The sequence below is a fragment of the Balearica regulorum genome, chromosome 13 (genome assembly GCF_011004875.1).
Source record: "Balearica regulorum gibbericeps isolate bBalReg1 chromosome 13, bBalReg1.pri, whole genome shotgun sequence".
In the NCBI taxonomy this organism is placed as follows: domain Eukaryota; kingdom Metazoa; phylum Chordata; class Aves; order Gruiformes; family Gruidae; genus Balearica; species Balearica regulorum.
In genome coordinates this window covers 4609775-4631261 of record NC_046196.1, presented here as the reverse complement: position 1 = coordinate 4631261, position 21487 = coordinate 4609775, and the positions used below count along the sequence as shown (strand labels likewise).

General features: G+C 38.1%; 1 protein-coding gene across 2 annotated transcripts in view; it reads left to right on the top strand.

Moving 5' to 3' along the window:
• The window catches only part of CDH13 (cadherin 13), a 496783-nt gene that overhangs the window by 404162 nt on the left and 71134 nt on the right, over positions 1-21487 (top strand). The gene's annotated exons all lie outside the window — the stretch shown is intronic.

The following is a 21487-nucleotide window of genomic DNA, read 5'->3' as shown; positions in this document are numbered from 1 at the left end:
AAAGATGAGAAGTAAGCATGAGGAATGCTGATTTTAAAGGTAAAATTAAAAGAAGGAAAGGAAAGCCTATTTCTGTAAAAGTCTTGGTTTTCTCCTCATCTTTTACTTTTTAAATTATTTTTTTCTGGCCTAATTTTAGTGGTTTGACAACAGATTATTTTGAAACAAATTACTGCAATTTTACTTGAATAATTACTTCTTTTATAAATGTAAACTGATAACTAGATTAAAAAAAGGATGGAGAAAGTTTGGGTTTTTTTAAAAAGGGAGAAGAAGTAAGAAACAATGACAATTTTGCCAACAGGAATATTGTTTTTCACTAATCAGTGGCAATAGCTGTAATTACTTAAGTAAAAGGCTTTGGCAAGAGCATTTCAATCACTTAAAAAGTACCAAGTGGCTTTGATCAAACTATTAATTCCTTTAGAATTACCCTTTTGATCAGGCTTTTAATGGTCTGAAAGATGTTTCCTGACAATCAGTAGTTAAAATATATTTAAAACATTGTATTTTTTTACCTTCTGGAACATAACAATGTAAAAGGACAATGCCACGTATTTAGAAATAGGAAGTATTGTATTAATCAATATTGGTAGCAATTCATGTCATTTGGACTCCTACCTTCTTGAATTTCCAAACTTTGAGATTTCTTCTTTTGAAGAAATCTTTCTATAATTGTATGTCCTATTTAACTTAATAGTTTGGTAATTTGGGCAAGCATGTTAAAAAACTTGGGTGCCTGCTTGGCCCCAAATGGACTGTTAGACATTGTCTATTTCTGTGGAAATTCAGAAATGTTTATAAATTCAGTTCAGTTAGTGATAGTAAAAGATACTCTGTACTCTTGAAAGTCTGATGGTTTCAGTATAGAAATAAAATAGCACGTGCGAAGAGTCAGCATTACATAGCTTTCTTTGAAAAGTCCCGTCTTATACATTCTTCTTGCACTTTATATGACAATTTTCTCAGAGACATATTTTTTTTTTTTTTTTAAATACATTGTGACATGGTTTTGAACCTCTCGATATTTAGAGATGTTAATGACCTCAGAAATCTTCCCCCTGCCTTGCTAAGTGATATTCTTATTCCATGAATAAGGCAGGAAAAATCAGTCTTTAGACGTACGGTGTCAGGCCCTTTTAGAAACATATGCTCTATTTAAAATAAGTAGTGTAAGAGGAGGGAGAGTGTCTATTAATAGAGCTAATGCCGCTTTATTTGGCTTACTGCTTAAAGTACTTAGTTATTGTATTTTAATACTAATCACATACCACATGCTGCAATACTCTTGATTTGCAGAAGACTTGAAAGAAAAAGACTTACTCTACAAGATAACTTTTGAAGTAGAAAGCTCAAATTCAGTAAATCTGACGATTTGATTTCAGAGTGCATCTTCTTTTATTTACTTTGAGACTGGCTGCGTATGATTGGGTTCTTATGGTATTGATATATGTTCCCAGCTGTCTTCCTTCTCTTTAGAGATACTTTCTCTCAATGCCTTTTTCCCTTTTGTAAAACAAATGCATATTTACTGGCCTGTGTTTTCCTGTGATAGTATATTTTCTACCTAAAATAGCTCTGCCTTTATTTGTCATATGGTATTGATGTAGCTTGATTAAGCCAAGTTTTCAGTGTGTTCTCTTCATCTGTAAACACAGGGGCCAAATTCATTCCTGATCTGACACAGTGAAAGATAATGAAGTTATAAGAACTGGATTTGTTCAAAATTCTGGACACTGTATACATACAACACTGGGTACCCTGGACTGTGCACTAAATGGTGTTTTGTAGAATGTAGAATGCATTGTTATATATAGCTTGGTAAAGATATATATTATTTCAATAATATTAATGCCAAGACAGAAGTTTAAAGATTTTTTTCATAGCTTTCTCCAAAGTTTAAAATTTCTATATATTTCTATTTCCAAGAAGACTTATATGTGTTAACAGGTATTTCTTTGAGTCCTCAGTGCAAGGCAATCTCGGTCAGGCATGAGCATGTCTCTGTCCATTGAAGATGAGTTTTATCTTTTGACACTTGACCAATCTCCTCTTCTTTTTTTTTCTTCAGAAACAAGTTTATGTATCTACCCCTAAGCAATGACATACTTCTGTGTACTCCTGTTTACCGTATTTATTCTTTGGAGGTCAGGTCCTTACACACCTATTCAAAATGCTCATTAACAAGCTTTATTTGATATTTCAGAAAGGTCTAAATGCTCCTGTTGTTGTACAGAGTTTTGCAGTAGCCTCTACTGGATTTATGTAGATCTTGCTGGAAGAGGGGGCGTTTGTCTAGTGAATCTGTTCTTCCATCTGCTATTTTTTTCTCTTGCATACCACACCCATGCCATTCTGATGCAGCTGTGGCCTTTGTGCTTGGGGAAGAATTCATTGATGGTATATCAGGGCATAATCACAAAAGAAGCTGAGCAAACCTGGCTGTCATCCAATAAAGCACTTCCATTAACTTCAGCGAAATAGTTTAAGCTCTTGAGGTTATGTGTCAGGTACTTTGATGGGTTAATGTATGAGACACTGTTTTATGGGATTCAGCCCAGTTAATTATTTTGTTGCTGCCCCATCACTCTACACACCTCCAAAATATCTGCCTTGTTGTATTTCACATACCCTTCCTGTTCATAATGGGCTCTGAGCAGTGCAAAAATCCATTCAGACTTGCAAACAGTACTGCGTTCCCTCCAGGGGTTTAAATAATTTCATCTTTAATGCTTAAAAGAGCAATGTTTTAAAAGCTTCTCCAAAAATCCCAGGTGAGATAACAAGGTCTACCTTTTAAAAGGTCACAATGACCGGGATATTGTGCCAGATGTTAATTATAGAGAATGAAAACAGAGATACTGGTGAAGTTAGTGGCCTCTTTTTCAGGAAGTTTTTAAAATTTACAACCCTATTTATGTAATATTAAAGAGTTTTAAAATTAATTTTGTGAATTATTACTGAATACAACGTGTATTTTGTATCACAAAGAGCAATTTGGCATTTCCTTTCCAGCAAGTTAAGAGCTTAGGCTCAACTTTGGTTCAGCAGCAAAGGATAACTTATGTGAAAGTAAGAAATGAAGCAAAGCAAGGAGCAAGAATAGATCATTCTGGAAAATCTGATACCTGGTTTGCGTACTGCAGGATATTCAAATTTTGTGGGAATTAGTTAGACTGAGTGGATGCTAATGGTGCTGAGCTTTTCTATCTAGCACATTAAGAAAATGAGAATTATTTTCTAGTGTCAATTCAACAATTAGGGACAGACCACTTCAGTGTTGCATGCCTGCAAAACAGTGATTTTAGTCTACAATTAATGTCACTGTGGTTGAAGTGTGATGAAAAACTGGCAATGTAGCATCTGCTGGAAGCCACAAGCTGGCAAATACTTCTCTTGTATCTGTTCCTGTAGGCATGGTTCTGCCTGGATCTTCCCTAAGACCCAGTGGAGGAAAAAACATTGTTTCAACATGACAACAATATGGATTTCACCCTTTCCTGCCTATTCTTCCTCCTCCAAAAAAATAGTACAACAAATCCTACTTCTGGTCTTATACCATCACCAAATGCAGAGTATATGCTCAAAAATGGGATTCAACTGAGTATATTTGCCTCCCTCTTCTGGCTTCTGTCCTGATTTTTTAAAGTATCGGTTCCCAAGGAAGAAGTTTCCATTGCTGCTCTGTAATAATACTTTATTTTTCCTTAATATCGGATATATTGTCTTTCCTTAGTAAATACTATTAGGCACTTGAGAGAAGAATGCAGTGACGTGGCTTAAGGGGATGATTTTTCTACAGTCCACCTAATTCTCACATCTGTCCTTCACCACGGATTTGGGACAGTAGCACAACCCTAGTCGTACATGGAAAAGTAGTGGGACTTGTTAGTGCTGTCACTTGCTCATAAGAAAGAGAGACTTCATTTGGTCAGGGAACAGTCTCATTCTTGAGACAATTTCTCTTTCTGCCCCTTCCATCCTCACCTTCAACTTCATCCATTTCTGGGACAAAGTAATGTAAAATAGAAATAATTCTGTCATGTCAGCAGAGTAGGATTTGGGAAAATATTTTTCCTAGTTTAGACTTTAGGAATATATGATCTCAGAAATGAATTTTCTAGTTAAATAAAGTAGCTTGCCTCCTGTGAACAGAATAAAATCTGTGTAATTTGACAAAATATCACCATACTGAAATTTGAGGTATAGTAGTGCTGTGAGTCTTAAGTGAGAAATACGATTTGCTCACATTTTGAATACCTACTGATAAATGGTTTATAAAAGAGTAATAAATGACTAATGTGTGCTTTAATAAATGATTCATCAATTCCTATAGAGACCTGTAAGTGAATAGGTTGCTTGTCACCGTGATTTATGATGACTTGCAGCACTGTCTGATTCAGTTGTGCTACCCACTGGGGTAAAACAGCCCCTGGAGTACAATATGTATCTCCGTCTGCTCATGGTTCAAAGAGGATATGAGACTTTCAGAGCACCATCTGGAGAGATTTATTTTTCAGCTCAGGCTGTTGAGAAACACTCTTGTAGCTTTGAGAGTCCCTGTCTTGATTCTTGGTATTGGCTAAATCATATTGAGGACCAAATACTGAGCTAAAAGCACTTTTAAGGTTCCTCCTGGCTCTCTTTTCCAGGCTTCTTTTGCAAAAATTTCTCTTTTAGACATGATACTGTTATTTTCCATGCTAGACACCTTACCAACACAGACCAGATCTGCCCATTCAATTTGCACATTTAAAACCAACAATAAATCTCACCTATTCTTCTGTGATCTGAAAGTCAACCCTTGTCCTTATTATCTTGTCTTACAGGGAAAATGTTGCCCTTTGGGACTCCTAATTAATCTTATTCCTTTCTCCGTGTGTCTTGCCAGTGAGCTGGACTCTACCTGTGGGCACTAACAATTCTGTTAATGGTAGATGATTCCCCCCGCAACTCCCTCCTCTAGACCCTTAGATCTGCTTTGGAGAAATCACTAGTGAGGACCATAGTTGTGTGTAAAACTGAGCAAAAGAGTGCTGTCCTTTGAGTAACACACAGTTCAGGAGCACGGCCAGGGTACCAGCCCTCTCTCACTTTTCTGTTGGGCGGGATGTCAGTGTGTAAACCAGACTGAGCAGAGGCAAAGGACCAGCAGGAGCTGCCAGCATGGCTCAGCAAGGTGGTGAGAACAAGCTGAGTTGGCTTTTTCCCATTCCACGTACCACTCTCTCACGCTGGATGTTGGAAGGCCAGACGACCGAGCTGAGGTACTTGGGCAGCAATAAGCAGGTCTGAACAGATGAGAAGAAGCCGTTGCCAGGTTAATAGTTAAGAAATAGTGCTTACTATGGCCTAAAGGTTATGGGAACCAGTCTTAAATTCTAGCAGCCTGTTCAAACTGGAGCAAACTGTCTCCAGTACTGCTTTGTTGTGAGAAATAGTTTTATGGAATGGATAAAACCATTTTAGCAAAATCACATGAACAAAATGCATATTGGAATTTCCATTTGGCTCCCATTTTTTGACTGTGAGACAATGTACATGCAGAGAAAGCAGAATTTATACAGAAACTCAGCAGAGCAGGACAAAGCCTCTACAGCTGTTAGTAAACTTTGGCATAAAGAACAGCTTCAGGATGGCTAGGGTTCATCAGAGATGAGCTCTTTGGCCATCCTTGTTTTTTGTAGAGCTGTAAATACAGCTAGCAAGGCTCCTGAAGCATAGCTTACCCTTCAGAAAGCCCCTACACTAGATAAATATTTGCACTGACCTTTTCACTCAGCTTTACTTCTACTTCATACTCCTGTAGCAGCTCACTAACACACTTGACATATCTGAAGCTCCAGGTGCCCAAAAGCCTTCTTGAAAACAAATGAAAGACATTACCTGGTATATTTTTCACATACAAAAGGCATAATTCAAAGATAATTTCTCTGGTCGTGGAAAATAGAGCAAACAGGATCAAGGCAGGATTGCTATTCCTATGTCATACTTGTAAAATATCTCTCACCTGTTTTTAAAACATCCAGAGATTGAAAATCAAAAGGCTCCTCAGTCTGTTCGTGACCATATGTTAACAATGAAAATTTCTGCATAGCCTGATCTGAATTTTCTGTGCTAGAACTTAAAATCATTGCATCTTCTGTTATCCTTAGAGATATGGAGGACAGATTATGCCCTTAATATCTTTTTTATTTTTGTATAATCAAGACCAGGCATGAAGAAGACAACTTTGCAACTCGGGATATATTGTCTATTTCTTAAAATAAATAGGTAACTCTTGTGTTAAACCTGTGATACTCAAGATTTTTTCCAGAAATATTAACCTAGTAGTTTTGGTGAAAACAGAAGAGATCAAGTTGTCCCATAACTGACTTGTGTTCTTTCATGTTTAAGCCGAGGCAAAGATGTAGACGTATATGTGTTTCTACTAGAGTCCGTTCGCAAAGTATCTATTAATTTAGTTTAGAGAGTATCTATTAGTGAAATGAAAAGCTATTTATTAAATTCATGTGAAAGGAAACAAGTATCTCAATAGTGATAAATATTTTATTTTCTAAATGAAGACTGCAAGCATTCTGTTCTCACTGCAAAAATAACACAATATTTGAAATTTTCAGTGAAGTTCTATTAACTGTACCATTTCTTCATGGTTAATAATTGGTCACTAATCTCAGTTGTGTTAAAGTCAGAGTTTTTCTCAGATGTCATGAGCTCCAGAACAGATTTTCAGTCACATAAGCAGTTTAGGAACCTAAGTATTTAAATAAAGTAGGCATTTAGACTTCTTTTATTCCCCCCCCCCCCCCCCCAAAAAAAAGTCAAAGATAAAAAAGAAGAGCTTATTTGACTTAAAAAAATAGGTGTAAAGACATCAAATTCCCAATGGAGTTTAAAAAGCTGGTTTTAGGAGTATAGATTGCTTTGACTCTCAGTGCAATTAGGATCCCAAATACCTGTCTATCTTCTAAACCTAAACACTTTCAAACAACTTGGAAAAATGCCTGCGATCACGAAGGATGTTTGTTAATATGTCTGAGTTGTGCTGCGGTGGTACCAAACTAAAGGCATCTGCAAGACTTATTTAAACAATCTGGCTATCTGGATAATGAAATTACCTTTTTGTTATTTGTTTTCTTCTTCAATATTGTGTGTCAGTTCTCATCAGAATTAGCTGGTTTGAGGTTTCTCATGTGATGAGAAATGCTCAGCACCATTCAGGATTGAATTACCAATGACCTTAAAAACAAATATTCTGCTGTAGCATTACAAGTAAGAATAGAATAATTTTAGAGAGAGAAAGAAAACCAAATACGGTCATTCTGTGCATTGACCAAAATAGATGACTCTTCAGCAAAAAACAAGGTTTGGAAGACCAGTGTTTCCTGTACTCATCCAGATTCATACTGTGTGCATAATAATTTGTATTCATGTGGCTTTCAGCAAGCTATCTGCATAACCAGTGTAAGCACTTTGTTCAAGAACTTTTGCAAAATATGTTTAACACTGAGTCCATCCACTTATCACATAATTAGAGCTGGATACACTGCATAGCAGTAGGCAGCAGACTTCTACATTTATCTTTGCTTGTGAGGGGTGAGTTCATTGCTTTGTTTTTCTCCACCAAGGTCATGAAATACATGAAGTTGTCTATTTAATCTCCAGATAAACACATTTCAGTGGTACATAAAACAACAGAGTGCCTGCTTTATAATCTGAAAGCAGCTGAGAAACACTTGTATAAGTACAGGAAAGGTTCTATGAATAAAAATGATCGTTCAAACAGTGTGAAATTGGGGAGGAACACAAAGGCACTTCACTGCTTCTCCAGATCTGATTTTTTTCCCAGCATTCTTGCTCTCCAGCTCACATAGTAAACTTGTGTTTTTGCCTGTCCTTTTCTCTTTTCTCATTTTCTGTGTTCCTTTCCTGCCCTTTGTTTAGTTTCCTTGATTTGTTATGATCAGCTGATCTGAGCAGTCCTGATGCAAACTTCTGCGTGAGTCCTTGCCTTTTGTAACCCTTTGGTTATGCTTGGAAGGTCAGGAGCAACTCAGTGGTAATAACAGCAATTCTCACTACAGCTGGTAAATTCTCACCACAAAACCATTCCAATGCTGACTATCCTCTGAAGACTTCTTCCATCTGCTTCTGCTAACAGCAAATATCCAAACACTGCGAGCAACAAAAAAGCCATAAACCCACAATTTATTGCTCTCTTCTACAAGAAGTGAAGGTTAATATGCTTCCTCAATGTGGTCTGTGAAGTGTGAACTTTACCATAGATATTAAGGTCTGAATTACAAAGCAAACAGTAGCAGTAAGAGTTTTGACTACATCTAGCACAAATACGTTTGGGTAAGTAACCGGATAGTAGAAATTAAAGAGGAAGGAAGGCTCAAACAAAGGCTCTTGAGAGAAGCACAAGCCAAACATAGATAATGTAATGTCTCCAGACCAAGTCTTGGACCACTTATTCAGGGAAGCTGTATAAACATAATTATTAGCAGTCATTGCTAGGAATGGCTATGTGGTTTTCCAATTAAATTTTTTGTCTCCAGCTGGAATTTTGCAGTTGCCTTCAAATCACATTAGGACTGCTTTCTAGAGATCTCAATTTTATTGTAAATTTTAAAGTTGGAGTCTTTTGCCTGAGAATTTTTTTTTTCCTCTGAATGTGCTGCTGAGCATTCCATGGAAATTTCCTTTAATTTCACTCTTCTCCAAAAGTGGTTTATAGCATGTTGTATCTCATTAATTGTCCAAGGAGTTCCACCTTCAACATTGCACGCAGTTGACACCCAGACTTCAAAGAAAATTCACACAATTATTTTCAGATCAAGATCTGAAAGAATGCATCAGTCTATTTTCTCAAATTAACTTTTGGGTTCTGTATTGGGAGACCTCATTTGACTCTGTAACATCCAGTTAACTGAAATCCTACTTTTTGTGTGGCAGCTCGATGGTTTTCATATGTGGTATTCATTGCAGAGTGGCTCCTAAATCATCCTTACCTCATTCAGCCTAGACAGTACGTAAATTGGTGGGCAGGTAGTGGGGAATAGAAGACCAGGTATTACCTTTATGGTGCAGCCAGCAAATATTTTCTGTGGCTTGAAGGGACTTCTATTTTATGTGCATAAAGGGTTACAGTTCCTCAGATGTGGAATGGGGAATCTTAACAGAAATACCAAAAACTCTAAATCTCCTTGTCTGACACAGCACAGCTGATTTGAGAAGTAATAAATAGAGGAATTGTTAGATGTGTAGCAAAATATCACTCTAATCCCATGAGTTAAGAAACCCACACTGTTAATATGCCTCTAGCATCTGTAGGAGTTCTATTTTAAAAGTAGGATTAAACAAGATAACACACTATAGATCTTAACGTATTCAATTTGCACCAGACAAAACCCTATTTAATAGCAATTACTCAATATGTGTGAGCTGGTATCATAGTTGCCGTTTATATGAGCAGAAGGGATTTATAAAGCTGAAGTATATTCATACAAAAATAATAGTTATATGACTGCTTAGGCCATTCCACTAGAGTGGAATGAGTTTTGTGATCAGTTTATCAATTTCTTCACTGACAAGTGAGATTTTAAGATTTTTGTCAGCAACACTAAAACTGATTTGGCTACTGCAAAATTTGCTAACCATCTGTGCATACGAATCAAAATGTCAGGATTATTTAGACAAAATATCTTTTTTCCTTCTGCTCTGAAACATTAAAATAGTGAACCGATAAAAATCAACATGCTAAAAGGAGCTGTACATTTATTCAAGTAAAATTGTTAGTAAGTGCCTATGAAAGAGACTCATTTGAAAAGCAATAAAATTCTATAGGGCTGATCGTCTCTTGAACTTACTGGAATGAAAACAGTGTTGATATGTTTAAGAAAAAAACAGATTAGGGGATTCATACAGAACTCTTTGCAGTTATAGTCTCTGTTGAGGAAAATGGTTCAGGAGTGTAATTTATTCATATCCTTGTACTTTCTAGTTTGGCTTATTTCCAGGATTCGTTTGCCTTAGAGTCCCAGATGCTTATTTGCTTAAAGGGTAGCCCTTTCTCTAGCCGGCTGTCTAACAGTCACTTAATATTTATTTGTTTTTACAAAGATTTTCCCCTGTGTTCCCAGTCCATATGTCACAAGACGTATAATCCCAACACTACACGGTGTATTGAAGTTATCCTCGCTTGTCCATTCTAGACTTTGACCCCATTAGGAAAAATCCCTGAATCCCAGTTGGTTACCTGATCCTGTGTTTGCCTTCAACACTATTGCTCTATGGCCAGTACTTTTGAGTTTGTGCTCTAACTCCTGTTCTCCTCTTCCACTTAGCTTGATGCAGGTTTTATAGAGATGGTTTTGTTCACTTCTCTGCATATTGTGGAAGATTCCTTCCAGCTATTTAATTGTCCAGTTGTCTTGATATTTAATTTGCCCGGTGCTGAAATTTATCGTTGTCTTTTTGCATCATCCTTCAAAATCCCTTCTGCCTGCTTCATCATTCTCTTTTGTAAAAACAAAACAAAACCCCCCAAACCAAGCAGACAAACAGAAAACACTTATCTTTTGAGTTTTCTCCCTTTCAAACCTACTATTTAGTCAGCGGAATGTAAGGAGCCTTCTCTGAATTTTAATACTTATTTTTTCCTTCCTCTCCAAACTCCTTGAGTCTGTCATTTGACTCTCAGAGCCTGAACATCTAGCATCCTTTAAATGCCTGTCTGCTCCTGTTTCCAGTTCTTGCTTCAGATGTACCAAGACTAATTTCAGTGATGTAGCCATTGACTCCTTTTTGCTGAGTGTGATATCCCCTTTCTTTCTGTTCTTATTTTTGTCACTTTCCCTACTGTGTTTTTATTTGGAAAACTCTTCTAGTATTTCATAAAAAGCTACGTTTCTGACCTTTGTCATCTCATGGGATCCTCTTTCTGTCCCCATATTTGTGCTCCTTTAGTATTATCTCTGGAAGACCTTCCTTTTTCCATTCCTTGATGCTGTCCCTCAGTGAACTCTTCATCCCCTCACTGCCTGCTTCTCTTGGGAACCACCTTTCTATTTTCGTGACTTAAACTGTCTGTTTGCTTATGACTTGCAAAAGTCCATGTACACTTTGTCTGCCTTCTATAAATCGAGTACCATCACTGTCTGCTTCCACACATCATCTCATTTTTTTCTTTTATGCTTTATTTCCTCCTCCTCAGCTCATTTGTTTTGACCGCCTTCAGTCACTGAGGCCAGCAGTGCCCATACGTTATGTAGTACTGTCAGATGTTCTTAGATCAATGATTTTTCTTCATTTAGAAGACTGATGGTAAGGAGAGTGCTGCTGTCCTCAACAAGTTTAAAGGGTGGAAAGCAATCTTTTAGTTCAAAAAAAGTTTGAAAAACCTAAGGAGTTATGTGAGAAACTTTCAAAAGATACATAAGAAAAATCAATCCTGCTAAGTAAGTTTAAATCTAAACCAACAGTTGTCTTTTGCTGAAATAAAAGCAAGGAAAAAGATTTATCTATAGTATTGATATTCTTAGCTGCCTGTATCCAAGCTATGGTTCCCATCCAAACAGAGTGCTCCATGGAGAGGTGAATGCAGGATTAGACTATAATGTAAGTCTGGATTTTATACATATGCATATCTATAGACATGGAAACACAGGCCCACAGATGTTTACCTACCTAAACTGAGGACCAGATGTTTTATTGTCCTAAAATTGCATTTTCTAATATGGATTAAAACAAAAATGAAATTTGGTTTAGTTTTACATGTGCACAACTAGCACTTGAAAACAGAGAACACTGTACCTGATTAATTGATTCAGTGTTGAACTAAGCTAAGAAAAAAGTGTATGTTCGAAGACAAATGAAGGGCATGCTTTCTAACTTAGCAGCTCTGACCTTTTCAAGTTTTCCATCTTAAATAATAATTGAAGCTATGAGTAAATAAATTCAACTTTGCCTGCAGATGCTGAACTCTCTAATGTCCTTTTACTCTAACATAACCACTGCCTGATATTAATGGCAGAAACAGTTTTATCATGCCCCATGCTGGGGCTGACTGGCAGTCTCTAGGAACTGTTTTCTTTCCTCCAGCCATATGATTAAAATGCAGTTCCAATCAATAAATCTGTACGGTTTCTGTCAATGGTAAGTGCTCGCCTAGGGGTCTTCTGTGTCCCAGAGGTATTTCTTTTCTTCAATTCTTCTGTATTCACGAGAGAACCAAATTACAATAAGTCTTGTTTACCTAGACTGCCTGTTGAGATTGTTTTTGGACTGCCTGCTGGAACTGGAGTGAGCAATACAGAGCACACTCACACACTCACACGCTGATGGATATAGATAGAGATGTTTGCAGAAAGGTACCTCTTTTAGCACTATTGCGTTCCAGCGTAGCCTCTGTGAAGTCTTTGCTTTAGGAAGATTAAATATTTAAGCATGCACTCTTGACTCATTTGGCATGTTAGTGGGAAACCGTGTAGGGTGGATTACAAAAAGAGGTCTCAGGTGCTGACATTTGATTTCAGCTGAACTTTACCACTTTTCAAGGATGTCAGGGTTGCCTGTTTTCCCTTTTCTTGAATGAGGCTTATCTTAGTTGATCAATGAGGCAATACGTGAGCAACTAATCAGTTTTAGATTGTCGTTAGTAGCAGTTGCTTTAATGCAATCGATTAAAAGGGAATTTTAATGATCTTACTAATTGTGCTTTTAAAGAAAACATGACAGCTATTATTGAATTCTTAATTTATTCTTTCCCATGGTGATCAGTTTAGAAAATCAAAACATAAGCTTGTAAAAGTCGACATCCCCTGCAGTCTCACTTGTTTATTTCTTAAATTTATGTCATCTTTGTAAATAATGGTAAAAAAGAAACAATGAAGCAATTGTATTCAGCTCATAACTTTTTCCATTTCTCATTTTTGTGTTCTGGGAGATGCAAGATAAAGGTAATATTCCTGCCTGAATTCAGCAGAAGGTAGTACATGTTTCCATGCATATGTACAGCCAAGAAAAGCATCTAGTTTGTTTCTGTAAAAGACTCCTTTCAAAGGGAAGTACTAGACTGTAGCTGCCTATAAATGCAAACACTAGGTACTAGTCAGCAGAAATAAATGCATTCAGCTATGTATTGCACATCTGAATTATTTATTCGGAAATAATAAGCGTGGTTTGTCAACACTTACACAGAGGGTTATCTGTGTTACATAGTAAAGCTACTGTAATGTCTTCCCTGGACTAATTTGTAAATATTCAGGAAGCACCTTATTCGCTTTTAAATGCCCAGAGTCCAGACTATAGGTTGAAGCTCACTTTTTCCATAAATATATTTTTCTTAAATTCATAAAGTATGGGCAGCATTACAAATGTTAATGCTACTATTATAGGATCATAATTTAAAAATACCGGCATTCTCAAAGGTCTCCAGCAGTGTGTCATTTCCCTGCTTTATTAAAATGAATGAACAGATGTACAATTTATTTCTGCTGAACTATCATCTAAATTCATAAGCTATTTCTCATGTGTCTGAAATCCGTGTTGGTTTCCCATTTTCTTTGCCTTAGAAAAAAAAAAATTACACTCTCACATTTATCACTCTGGGGATATAAACGAGAAGTATACTCTCCACTTCATTCACTTTAGACTAATATCCTCAATACAATTTAAATCCCATCTCTTCAAGGCTATTCAGCAAAACCTAGGCACCGGAACACCCAGGATCTGATTGGAAAACTCCCTTGCCATCTACATTGAAGATTGACAGGTGGACTCTGAGGAGACACTATCTGTTCTCTCTGACAGAATGAGGTGGCACACAGCTGCATTTAATCTTTTTGGTTGGCATTTACGGTGCTAGTGGAGGCTGTGCAATTTCTTAGCAACAGGTTGGGAGAAGCCAAGGAAGGGACAAATGATGACTGGTAAGTGGGAGAGGTGAGAAGGTTGGGTGTAATTGCAGTGAAATTTGCAGCTAAGGAACACATGTCAGCTGGCCCCAACCGCTCATGAAGATGTGTTTTATTTGTCTTGCGGCAGCCTGGGAGCATGGCAGGTGCTCCCTGGAAGTGATAAACAAACAAAACAAGACAATGCAGAGATTAGATGGAATAAAATTATGGAGGCTTAAAAGCGCATGAAACAAACACGTTGCCATGGAAAAAAATGAGTATAAAAATCCCAGACAGTGTGCTCTCAGCCTATCACCATTCTTATTTGTTGGCAAGGTTTGTGGGCAATGTAAGGGTGATATTTTGCACTAATTCCATGTGAGGAATGAGTGGATAATATGCCCTAGGGGTTCTGGCAGCATTTCTTCTGTAAACCCTATTTCTAAGGGTTTATATTGTAAGCAAGCCGTAAAAAATTTTGATGGTTCGAAGTTGACAACAGAATTCTCAGGCTCAGATTGTGATTTTTTTAGGGGTTTTTTTCTCTGATAAAAATCACTTTGGCAAAAGAGAGTAGTGGAACAGAATGTGAATCAATCTGCTTTCACCATTTCATAGTTGCTCCGGAATTTAAATGCAGGCCTTTAAATACCTCTTTGCCAGGCAGTTCAGGAAAATGATGAAGTAATGGTTGAGATTTGTAAAAAAGCATGATTTTCTTCGGAAACCTTCTCTGCAGTGGCAAGAGCAGTTTGTCTCTATGGGACTGCTAGGAAAAAGTTGTTAATTCACTAGAAAGAATGGCGGAGTTGTAACTGGAGCAGGTATTTTTTTTATAGTGGCCATGTTGCAGACGGTCTCAAAACAATTAAATTTTGGTATCTAGTTCTGCCATTCTTTTTCCCTTCTAATCCTTCCCCAAGCTGAGATCATAATTATTTTGCTCTCTCCTTTCTTTACCTTTTGTTGCCAAAAGAGAATATGACCAGCTAGGAAAGCAAATGCTAGAGGCATATTTTTATTCTTTTATCTGCAGTAGGGAGGGCAAATGTGATTTTGCAGTTACACCCTGTATGTCTAGCTGTCAGCCCCAAATCCAGCGTAATGAAGAGTCTTGTAGGATGGGGAGTTTGAGACTGGAATCTCAGTTAGGGAACTCCTTCCTATCGCTTGGTTTAGGGCACAGAAAATTTTTCTTTTTTTTTTTTTTTTTTGCAAACCATGAGCTTCATGGAAGTTAATGAGCACCTTGGACCTTAAAAATGTTAGAAAACTATACAAAAGTGTGTAGTTCCCATTTCTGTTCTGTATAGGTTCTTGGATTTGGGCTTATCATGAAATCTGCAGGGAAACGGTTCTCAAGATATGCCCAAGTCCTCTCTCCTATTTGTATAATTTCCAGTATTTGCTTTTTTTTCCTTCAAGAGCTTTGAAGATACAGTCTCTGTGATCTCCCAGCAATGTACTGTACTACAGTACTACAGCTACCCTGCTAGTAGCAAGTTTTGCCTCACCTCTGATGAGAATTGCCCTTGCCTCCACTGAAGCCCATTGCTTCTTTGCCTTGTCCACTATGAATGTGACACACAGACAATCCTTTTATCTACAACAGCTATGTGTGCGTTTCTATGCAGATTTGTTCAAAACCATGAGCTTTAGTCTTGTGTCTCTCTGATTGCTCTTTGCCTTCCATACTGTAGGCAGGAATCAGGTGCTGTAATACCGCTGGGGCTCCCCAGTGCTGAGCCGCTGGAAGAATTCCTGCTTCTGTCTTGCACACTGTACTACTACTTACACATCTCAATACAGTTTTGCTATTTTTGCAACATTAAATTGCCTTTATTGTCCACGATTCTTTTCCAGTAGCAGAGTAAGTGACAAAACTAACATCTGCTATATGTGGTTTCTTCTTCTTTCATCCTCACCACAGGAGGAGAACAGTATATATATATTGAGCGTTTTGATGTGATGGGGTTTTGCTGCTGTTTGTTTTCTTGTATATATGTGGGTTTGTGTTTAATATGGAGAATTTGATTATATCATTTGGGTGTTTTGGTTTTATTTGTTTGGGGTTTTGTTACAGAACAGGCTGAGGATTTTTCATACACAAATGAGAGTCTATAAGCACTGGATAGGGAGCTTTATGTTCCATTTAGGCACACTGTGATCGTCACATCCTTCTGCTAATACACCTAACTTCTGACCTGCAATTATCCTGCAGTTCCTATTTTGGGTTTCTCTTAAAGTAAGGGAGTCTGACAGCTGTGTCAGACTTTGTGCCATGGGCAAATGTACACAGGGGCTTAGAAGAAGATTCATCAATTCCAGAGTTAGTTCAGAGCGAGTTTCATTAAGAGAATGTTTTATAACCATATAGCATTTTTTCATTCCAAAGAACCCCAAAGGAACACATAGAAAATGGATCCTCTCCGTGGGCAAACAGAAGATTAAATTGCAGCTTTCTGCTGCTTGCAGGGAAAATGGAGGTGTAAGACTTCATTTCCTTTATTAAAGAATCCTACTCAGGAATGTTGCTTTAATTTCTAAAGAAGCATTGCAAATAAATGGCTAACCCTGGTGGTGTTGTGTTGCACTCAAAATCTTGTTGATGGGCAAAGGGAAAGCCCACCTTATATATAAAGCCAAGAATATATTGTTAGTAAAACTGAAAACTAATCCAAGTCCATTCTAATCCAAGAATCATTATTAATCCAGATTGAATTACTGTAAAAAAAAATTCTTCTATTCAGAAAAATTTTCAATAATGATAACATGACAGTTATAAAATCATTGCACACATCCTTCTTTAGCTTCTACCCCTTTTCCTGCTGTTATGCTCACCATTTCCTGGTTCCTCTGCGTCATAAAGTTGGTGGTTTCATTCCAGTGTTTGTGGTAGGGGTGTTATGGCAGGTTGTCAGCACCTGGAGTCCGTTGCCAGGACAAGCGTGATGCTCATGTTGATCATTTCTTCTTCCTCCCTTTGGGATCATTTGGGGTCATTTTATGCATTTGCTAACAGGCTTTTACATGTTTCTTTTTCTTCATTAGTCTGAAGCTCCACATTACCTCCAAATATATGATGCCTTTTACATTTTTTAGATACTTTGTTGCCCCTAAAATCAGTTTTGTCCAGCTCCAGGTCTGCATTTCTTTAGCTGAACATTGGTGAGGTGTTTATAGCCGTGGGGTCTCCGCTGTCAAGTCTGTGCTTCATGTTTTGTTATCCCGTGGCTGCACTTCTCTGTACTGCATCCCGTGCCACCACTTCTCAAGGCCTCTTTTGTCACACAAGGCCTCTATTTCTCTGTACTACGTCATCATGTGAGAGTTATGAAACTTTGGTGGTACTGTACAAAGATAAAAGAGCAAAAATAAATTAACCAAATACTTTTACAGAAAACCAAGTAAAACAAAGCTGCAGGCAGGTCAAGGAAAGTTCAGGTAGAGCAAGCCTGACAAACTTCCGTCCTGAGGTTTGAGGCCTTGCAAACTCAAACCATGGCCAGTTGCTAGCAGTGGCAGTACCATATTACAGAGCTACACGGTTACTGTATCATTCTGTGTTTTCTAGGCTGCAGTTAGCACTTAACGATTGGGACAGCACTTGGGTCCCATACGTAGCAGAAAGTTTAAGTATCGTGGCTGGTGCAGACTTTGTGCAACTTTGGCCCCGTGTCTTGATTGGAGGTGAGTGTGTGTTGTGCACTGACTCATTTTGAAGTGTAACGGAAGCTCTCCATCATCGTTAGTCCTCTGAAACTCTGATAACCAACACATCTTGGGGTCAAAAGGCAGAGTCAGTGGCTGTGGCAGTAGCCTCAGCACTCACAATAAAGAATATCTGTATATCAACAGATTCAGGATTGTTTATATAACAATGCAAAACTAACTAGCAGGAGTCAAACTGAGCTGCTGGGCGTTCGTATTCATGGCAGAAGTGCCTTGAAGTTTCAGGCAGTAGTAAGAGGTTCTTTTTGATATCTCATCCCAGACATAGTACTTGCTGTGGTGACTGAAGTATGGTGCCAGTATCTTTAATGACCTCCCCCAAACTCCGTCTGAGCACACACAAGGATGCTGGGCTGTCTGAATGTAGGACTGCAGTGTATCACAAGTGATCAAAGTCTCTTTGCTTATAAGACAAATGAAGTAATACTTGGCTAAACAATACTGAACATCTACCAAAAGGAAAAGAGCTAAAATCTGGCAGTGGCAAAAGGGACAAATGGAGGACTTTTCTGAGCCACCACTAGTGTGTGTAACCAGGAAAACCACAACTGAGTTATGAAAGTGTGCGTGTGCACATCTGTGAGAAGAGGTTATTATACAGCTTAATACAGGCAGCTCTTCTTCTGCTTGTTTTCCTGTCCCCCTCCAAGCTCCATGCCCCTGACTTCATGAGTGAAAATATCACAAGTAATTGAAGTTGCAAACCCCAGCAGAATATTAAATGAGAAATTAAGCAAAAATACTCATCAGTTGGAGCACAGAAATCCTGGGCAAATTTTCTAATGCAGTGTTACAGCAATTGGAGTAATTTTTTTCCCAACCGCTTCACTAACTGAATTGATTGAATTAAATGTGTTCTGTGGTGCTAGCTAACCTCTGACCCCAGTTACTCAGGATAATCAGGGGGGTAATCAGCCTGCCGTGATCTGAGCTCCAAAGGAACAAGAATATTGTAAGGTTCAGGGAATCAATGCTGGCATTAATCAGATGTCATCAGGGTTTGATTATAAATCCTAAAGACCACCAAATTGATACAACATGGTTTAATTCACTAAAAATTAGGTGTCTGCATATTAATCACCAAGCTGAATATCTGAAAGTGATTGCTTTTCTAGCAAGTGAAGTCAGGTATCAACGCTTTGGAATGTCCCACAGTTTTGCAATATATGTAATGATCAGCATCAGCGCAAAAGTAGCATTAGCCAGATTAAAAAATATTTTGTTCTAACATCAAATAGATTTTTCCTCCTGCTGGAGTTTACAGCTCCATTGAAATTGTTCCTCATGTTTCTACTCTAATTATGAGCTTACTCAGAAGCAAGAAATAGTATATAGTATAAGCTACCTGCAAGCGCAGCATTTTTCTCCCTTCCAAGGGGAGAAAGGGTGGCCGCTTACAGTATATCATACTGCTGTGTATAGAAATAAAGTGGTATTTATTGTCCCTTAACATGATTTCCCCTTGAACTGGCAAGCTCAGTTGAAAAATCTGTATCTAGAAATGTGGTTTAGGATCCAATTAATTGCTGGTGTACTTGCTTGCTCTCCTTGGGAAGAGTTCAGTGTGGCAATTTTGATGCAGATGTATTAGCATATTATGTAGAAATTTGCAACAGAAGAAGGGAAAGCAGTCTTGAGAGAGAGGAATAGCACAGTTGCTTAATAAACTAATTTTCTTCATACAGGTCCTGATTTAATAAGCATTCAACCCCATGGAAAAGCTTTTTTGATATAAACCAAGATAGTACCAAATGCTTATTTATCTTATTGGTGTCACCTGTATTTCCTGGGAATTGCCTTTATTTGTATTAGAAATTTGGTCTGCTTGGAATTGGAGGAGTTAAACTGCTGCTCAAGGATTTCCAAGCATACCACAGCATTAGCTGTGACAAGGATGAAGGAATTGTGTGACTTCTGGATGTCCCAGCAAGAGTCAGCTCTAGTGATTACTTGCTGTGTAGGTGCATTGGACTTTGCTGCTCCTACCCAGATGGACCAAGAAGTACATTTGTGCTAGGCATGATGCTTTTCACCTTCCATGAACATATTACAGTGATGGTCTTCACAAGCACAATAAGCATGATGTGCCACTGGGACTGGCCACATTTGCTGTTGATGTTCAGGTAATCTCTGCAGGCCATACAAGGTAGGTCTGACAGGCTGTAGACTTCATGGTGGGCATGCACATCTTTCTGTCCAAAGCACAAGTGTAGTGCCTTGGCCTGTCTTGACCTCCCTCCTTATCCTTGGAGCTCAGACACATAAACCGAGGAGCACCGCCATCAAACTTGTAGTCATTGATGTCATCCGAATAGCTTAGAGAGAATTCAGTAACAGGATATTTAAAAATCCCTTAGTTCATTCTTTATCCTTCTTATTATTAAAAAGGACCAAATGGATATTTACCTATTTACAGCAAAACATATCCAGCTGAGGCTGCAACAGTGTTTGTGTTCAAGATGGCTGTGCGTGCAGTGAATGTATGGTTAGGAAAGCATAAATCACAGGTGAGAAAATGAAAGGGCCCTGAATGTTCCCTCTGTGACATTCTAGACAGGAAATAAGCACAGAATGGGCACTTACAAAAGGAATGTTTCATTTTCCTTTATTACAAATATTTTTCTTTCAAGAAAAGACAAAATGAGCATTGGCAAAAGGAGGTGGGCAGTGGGAGATGGAGACCATGGGTATCCTTAAAGCACAAAGCAATACAACCATTTAGCATATCTTTGCTTTTTTCCTGACCTTTCCCACATCTGTGCAATGCCAAACCATACGTCTGTTTTTCCATGCTTCAATCACTGTTCAGCACTGTATGTCTCAATATACGGTTAAATCTCGTGTGTTTTCAAAGCAGGCCACCCCAGCTGCAAGTGAACTCCTCTCAAACTGCCTCTTGAAACCTCCCATCACATTGCTATATGGGGAGGCTCAGATCACTCCATAGTAATTTTTCAGATAGGTTGCATTTATTTCTATTATTCTTTTTCTTGACCTTGGGAAAAGAATTTTTCTGTGCTGATAGGGTTGGAGACCCCAGGACCTCGTTGTTGCCTGTCAGGGTAATGAGAGCACTGTGCTTACCTGGTGTTCAAGATATGATAAAGATTTTTCTGCTATGGGAGGAAAACAGAAAAGGAAAGAGATTAATTAATTGTAAAAGTTCGCCTATGTCTATGATCTCTAAATGATTCTTCTTGTATCACAACTTTCTGATACAGCTTAATGAATGTTCTGCAAACAGGATGTGGGCTAGACAATTTGAGAAAAAAAAATCATGTGTATTCAGTAGAAGAAACTACATGAAGTAGACTTCATTCATCACTTTGTCGGCAGACTTGGAAGACTTACTGTGTTCAGATGGATTGAAATATGGAACATTCAGTCTAAACTCTCCTCTCCCCACCCAGTTTTCCACAGAAAACAAAATACTGGCTAGAGATTTCAGTTTTAAAATTCAGACAAATTCTGTATCACTGCAGATAATACTGCCTGTAAACTTCCATCTGTACCTCCTGCCTCCACTGGAACAGTGTGAAACCTTGCAGAGTTCTTATCTGCTTCCAAAAAAGACTTTTCAAACTGGGCTAACTTCAGACAGCTCTCAGCTGGAGGTACTTGTAAATCTAGGGCATCTCATCCCCATCACTTGGCACAACCTAAAATGCCAGAAGTTTGGGGAATTGATAAAATTCATTGCTAAAATATTCTAGAGATACAGGTTGCTTTGAATGCGTTGAGTGGTGCTGCTAGGCACTGCTCACCAAAGACCATGCGAAGAAGTTTAACCACTGTCAAAACATCTGTTGTTTGGCAGCATGGGTTGTGATCAGCTGTAAACTGGCACAGTGAAT